This window comes from Oncorhynchus keta, chromosome 31 (genome assembly GCF_023373465.1).
Source record: "Oncorhynchus keta strain PuntledgeMale-10-30-2019 chromosome 31, Oket_V2, whole genome shotgun sequence".
NCBI lineage: Eukaryota > Metazoa > Chordata > Actinopteri > Salmoniformes > Salmonidae > Oncorhynchus > Oncorhynchus keta.
The window spans coordinates 12,505,712-12,512,047 of record NC_068451.1 but is presented as its reverse complement, the minus strand read 5'-3'; the positions used below and the strand labels follow the sequence as shown (position 1 = coordinate 12,512,047).

The 6,336-nt window shown below is 38.4% G+C and overlaps 1 long non-coding RNA gene across 1 annotated transcript; it reads right to left on the bottom strand.

The window, feature by feature from the left end:
• LOC118367508 (uncharacterized) lies at window positions 1-6,118 on the bottom strand. The gene is made up of 2 exons (XR_004822124.1): window positions 5,883-6,118; window positions 1-3,058 (listed from the first exon to the last, which is right to left on the bottom strand). It is a non-coding gene; the product is annotated as an uncharacterized LOC118367508 (long non-coding RNA).
• Between the last annotated feature and the right edge of the window lie 218 nt (window positions 6,119-6,336).

Below are 6,336 nucleotides of genomic sequence, written 5' to 3'. Positions count from 1 at the left end.
CAATGCATCATAATTACTTTTATTATGAAAGGAAAGAGGCTCAAGGCAAGCATAATACATGTTCAAAAGAAGGCTCTAACGTTGACAGTGAATACTGTACTGTACCAACTAAATAACAGCAGCATCAACATGATTAAAGCACTCAACATGCTTGGAGGGGAAACTTTGCAAAAACATGCAAAGACACTTGTGCACAGAAAGGTACCACTAAACTGATACATTGTGATAGGAAAAGGCCACAGTTTATCACAAGAACATCACATGTCAAAGTGTGAAAGCACACTCATTTGGTAGGTGTATGACATCTGCTTGAAGTGCATAACATATTTTTCTGTCATCTATTGACTATCTGTAAACATGCTACTCTATGAGGCGTACAGTTAAGGAGTTGCCACAGACATTGTCCATAAAGGGATCGTCCAAGGTGTGATAATCTGTTCAGATGTAGCACACTGCTAACATGTCATCTGTAGGCAGTGATATGCTTTATTTTATTTCAGATATGAAAAGGATATTACATAGAACTATAGCAAGATGCTATCTACGACAGAACTACTGGAATGAATCTTTCGACTCATTTCCCTAAAATGCTCATCCAGATGTTCATTATTAGGCACAAGTTACGGCACAGTAAACATTTCAATAAACCTCATTTGGTCATTCAGATTTATGACTCTGGATCCTTTACATTAAAAGTGATTTGTAATTTTTTTGATTACAGACATTGAATAGTTAACACTTATCCCACTGCTGACATCAAACATCTAAGGCCCATTGAAGCCTCCCAAAAAATAATGAAGTCTCTTTAAAGGATACATTGTCTACCTCTCTTTCCACGATGGCAAGAAAACAAAGAACTTGGGTGACAAAGATATGGATATCAATGTTAGGCTGGCTGATGAAATATCTGTCTTCCAATTTCAAAAAGTATCAACCAGCTCAATGAGGGTCAGGGTCTTTGTGAGTGCACAAGGCCCTGGTTGGCATAAATGTAACTACATTTGTTTTTTCTGTGTAAGTGTATTTTTGTTTGAGCGATGCTTGATTGATTGTTTGTGCATTTTGTACCTTGGTCAAAGTGGACAATTGAAGTAAAAAATTCCACAGGATACACTGTTTATATACTGAGGACCTTGCCGCAAACAAGCAACTTTATAGCTTCAAGCGGCATTTAAATGTTTTCCTTGTTCTTACATGGAGTTTTATTCCTTTACTACAACAAGTACACAATTGAAATGTAGGTCTATTTGCAGGAGGAACTGTTGCATAGAGCACCTGTAGCCCTTTCCTGCAGTCAAATGACCAAAAGTGGTCTCATGGGTGGAATGTTATTAATATTTATCATAGTTTCATAATTAATAAACATCCAGTGTTGCTATGTCAAACGGTTGTGTTATATTTCAGTATTCTGTGATGTATATAAAATGTAATATTGGGATGCAAACTCAAAATTGAATACATTTCAACTCTATATCTGATTTGGTAAAATTGTCTTATTTTTTTAAACCCATAACCATGTGCGTAAGGTGTATACATTTTTTCTGAGTAGATTTGTTTAAGACTACTAAGAAACACTCTGTGTGACCCTAGTTTAGCCCACCGCAGTAAAAGGTTAAGGGGATGGGGTAGTGAAATAATGCAATAGTAGTGGCAACGAGTTGAGTGCCTGGAGTGTGTCTTCAGGAGTTAGATTTGATAGCAGGTACCTTAGATGATGCCTATAGTGTTAGGCATTTGGTAGAAGTGTTGGCCATTTGGTAGAAGATGTTCCTTCTAAGTGATTCCATACGAAACCAGAACAAATAAAATACCATGATTTAGGGATTTTCGCAACATTTAATCCATAGAATGGTCCTTTGGAGGAAAGCATAACTGAGAATTACTGAATCAAAGTTGCCATATTATGGCATTTTTGCCTTACCCAGGCCTCCTGTAAGACTCCATAATCTTTCATCTGTAGATGCTAAAAAGCTAAAATTGGTGTCATATTAAACTTTAACGCTTGCTCTGTAATATGAGTAGTATTATGATTTCAATAACATTTTTGTACATTCATTTATGAATATTTAAAAATACAAACATGAATATTGAAAAGAATTAACAAATGTTTCAATATATTGTTGAACATAATATACTCTAGGGGCATATCAAAGTTCCATGGTGGGATCTCTGCTAGTTTTAATTTTATTGACCGTTTCATATTGAGAAATTGGCACGGCAGGCAATGTAACCAATCACAGCCCTCCTTTTACTTGCATCATTGCACATCATGCAAATTTAAGGACCCCTGGGAAAGGCCAAAATGTCATAAATATGACAACTTAGATCAATTATTTCTCAATTATGCTTTTAGATACAAATGTCAAATATATGTCAACAATCTTTCTTACAAAGGACCATTCTATGGATAAAATATTTTTTTAAATCTGCAAAATGATGTCCTTTTTTTGTCTTGGTTTCGTATGGAATCACTCGTATGTGTTGTCATTAAGGTAATAAGGGCTGGCAATTACTGCTTATGACTGCAGTAATTGGTGAAGCAATTGATACAACATGTTACAATAGAGCGGACAAAGAAAGGTTTTAGGTGATGCATGCTCGAAGGCTGCTTCTAATCCAAAGGTGTCACTGGTGGTTTGGCACCAGCAGTCATACAGCATGTGGTCCTTGGGCAAAATGGATAAACAAAGTTGCTCCTCGAGCATTGCGATATTTGACAGTGCTTCAGTGTCAAGGGAGCTCCTTCTCCACACGGAGAAGGACACTGCAATACAGTGTCAAGGGAGCTCCTTAGGTCCTCAGACAATGCGGTAGTCAAACGTGTCCTTCTCCGTGTGGTCTGTCCAGTTGGAGGAGGGCATGCTGCGGTATGGGTCCAGCAGGATGCGGAAGCAGCGCACGATGAGCAAGGCCAGGGCGATGAAGAGGAGGAGGACGAAGACAAAGGCAGCCTTCCCCTCAGCCATCCTGGACCCCGCATCCATTTCGTCACTGCTCCTCCTGCCTTCCTCAGATAATCACTTTCAGATGTGGTAAGATACTGGAGCACTGGTGGCTCCTGTGGTGAAAGCCAAACCAATCAAATATGAGTAAATGCAATGTATATAATCAGTGGCTACCTGTCGTTCAGGGCAGGTGGGGCTTGCCTGTTTTGAATGTTATTTTGGCATTAATACGTGTCACATATCAGTTTGCAAACAATGCAACAACAAAAAATATAATTGAGTTAATTAAGCCGCATACAAACATGGTCTCTTTTTTGTTTTCTTGAGTAAGGCAGCTCCAAAATGCAGGTGTTTCAGCTTAGCTTAGTGCTTTCTGTGGTGGTGGGGCAAGCCAGCAGAAAATACGGAGCATTGTGCAGTGATTGGCTCAGTGTTCTGTCACTCATGGGGACACTACGTCACCACCAAGTCTAAGGGTAGACATAAAAAATGATATCCCCTTGGGTGCTGCCATAGAGTTACATTAGAAGTGCCCATCCAAGAAGGCTCAAGGTCATTGGCCACAGATAAAATTACATCAAATCCCGTTATACAGTAGCTTTGAATGAACTGATCAGGGCAACATCATACTTTCAAAATATTAGCTAGCAGTCATCATCATGAATCAAGTCGACAATCTACAGGCAAATCCCTTTAAACCCTTGTCATATGAAGAGAAATAATGAAGAGAAATTATAGATATAATGCATTGGTGCTCATCGCCCATAAACATTACAGAACAAGTTGAAAATCGCAAATTCAACAATGAGTGGTTTGGAAGGAATCAGCGGCTAACTGGAAGTACTGCAAAGCAATCATTAGCCTGCAATTCATTGGAGTGGCCGTGGCTGTGTGGTCCCAAGTCTAAGATTAGGGGTCTATTTTCCTAGTTTAAAATGATAGACATTTAACATTGGCCATGCTGTTAATGAAACAAGATTTGTGCCGCACTCAAAACAACTGTTAACTCAGAACTGCAAAATCGGACTTTAGTGAGTTCAAGACAATTGGGAACTTGGGTAAAATACGTTTTTAACTTTCATCCAACTCGGAATTGTAAATCCGGAATTTGAGCTTCTATCTAGAGCTACAACCTTAAGATCACAGACATCAACAAGATTCAACCATTTTTCCCCCCAGAGTTTCCAGTTGTCTTGAAAGCACAATAAATCCAGAGGATGCCAGACTTTGATGACAAAATTGTTCAAGTGAGCACATCACAAGGTGAGTCCAAAAATGTCTTGTATGATGCTGCATAAATTATTTAATATGCCAGGGAGACAGTATTACTTTCCTTGCAACAGTATTACATTCCTTGCTACAGTATACTTATGTGTATGTTGTGTAGTAAGCTGTTAGTAGCCCATATGCCAATACTTTGGTCTATTTTTCACCTCTTAATTTCACCCGACCAAGATTTAAATGCTGTGAATAGTTCAGGCTCCAAGCAGCAACATTGTGTTAGAATGTTTTGCTCTCTTGATTGTGAGCTTTAAGAGGCTCTTTTGGGCTGGATTTAGGCCTCATGGTTCTGTAAGCATTAAGTGTTGTCACAGAGATTGAGAACGTCACCTGGGAGGGGATGACAGGCAAAGCCGGTAGTGTTATGTGATGGCTTATGGTGAGGATGAAGACGAAAGAGCCCGTTGTTCAAGACATATCTCTGCCAGTGACTCTCGGGAGAGAAGCCTTCAACCCTGCTTCTCTGTGACAGGCAGAGGATGAACATCCTGTAATCCATCACACTTAGGACTCAAGAATGATATTTCACCCTGCTGACTTATTGTGTTGCTAGAGGAAAGTGACATGTGATGTGGCAGTAAGCACAGCTGAAGGAAAAGGAACCAAAACGAATGTCTGGTTTACGGTAAACAAAAATTCAGTCTGATGTAAATCGATATTAGTTAATACAATATAATTGTTGATGAATTTAAGCTAATATCCATGTCTTACTATGATGAAATTAATCATTTAGACTACAAAAAAGAGAGAACATGTTTAAGCAGTGCTTTTGATATAGGCTACCTTCTTCAGTTCTTTAATTCTGTCCCTTCAAGGTACTATTGTTGAGCAATTAAGTCTAGCAACCGCATTTTTAGGCAATATAAAATCAAGTCTCCTCACATTTACTTGACCATTTTGCATTGTCGTTGCATTACGGAAGCCTCAGTTACAAAAAAAATCAGGGAGGCAGTTGACACATTAAAGAATATGATTGTTCATGCCTGTGTAGACATGAATAGAGTTGACTATCAAAGTGGCAAGAGAATGAGTTTTGGTTTGATTTATGACTTACTATTCAATTCTACAGCTGACTTCTAGTGTCATTTTGTAGGGTGGGCTGTGAACAGCATTAATTAAATATATATTTTTATTAGTCAAACTGGAGAGAATAATACTATTGTATGATGGTTTCATACGTTTGTTATTGATTCTACAGTGTCGAGAATGCATATTCTGGGCTATATCTCATAACAAACACATAATTGCCTGGGATCGACTGACTTCTGAAATAATGTGACAGAATGGCACGTGTTGCGCATTGACAAGCCACACCATTTTGAAAATAGAAAACAAGCTATTTTTAGAAAACAGGGCACACCCTTAAATAAATGTTTATTTTAATATGTTTTATAAGAGTTTATAGACTATTAGAATTATTTTCTGATAGTGTTATTGTATCAGGACAACATTGGGAAATTAAAAGGAAAATTCAAGGCATTCTCTCGCCTGTGCGCAGGTGCCAAAATGACAATACACAAAAATAGGCAAGTTTTTCTCTGTCACTCAATGAGCAGCATGGCATTGAAATGCTAAAATAAATTACCAAAACATTATTCAAAATAATTCATGTATTAGGCCTACTTTAGACTAGCGAGAAGATGGCGTGACGCTTACCTGTTGTATCAGAAGAGCGCGGGAAATTCCGTCAGCGCGCGCACCAAAGGCAATACATTTATGAATAGCCTCATATTTTTCAGTATTTTGCGAGAAAAACAATAACAAGCATTTTATCTAAACATACCCTGCTCTCCATTTTCAATCTCTTTCTTTCAAGCTGTTAATATTTCTGCCTGCTCATCCACCCAGAGCTTTTGTCGTCCCCCTCACTCACTCCCACCAAAGTGATGTAGTAGGCTATCTCGTTGCCAGTGGCAACCTGTTGCCATAGTAATCCATCCTTACAGGTGTAAGTGCACGAGAGAAAACAAGGTGTGGTTCTGTCTGTGTGTTTCATGACATAGCAAATTGATAAGCTTCTGTTTGAGACATATGAATAACTGGTTCTTCCACAACCTTATTGTTAGATAATTGTAAAATGTGCAAATTATCTCTATAGAGAGATAACACA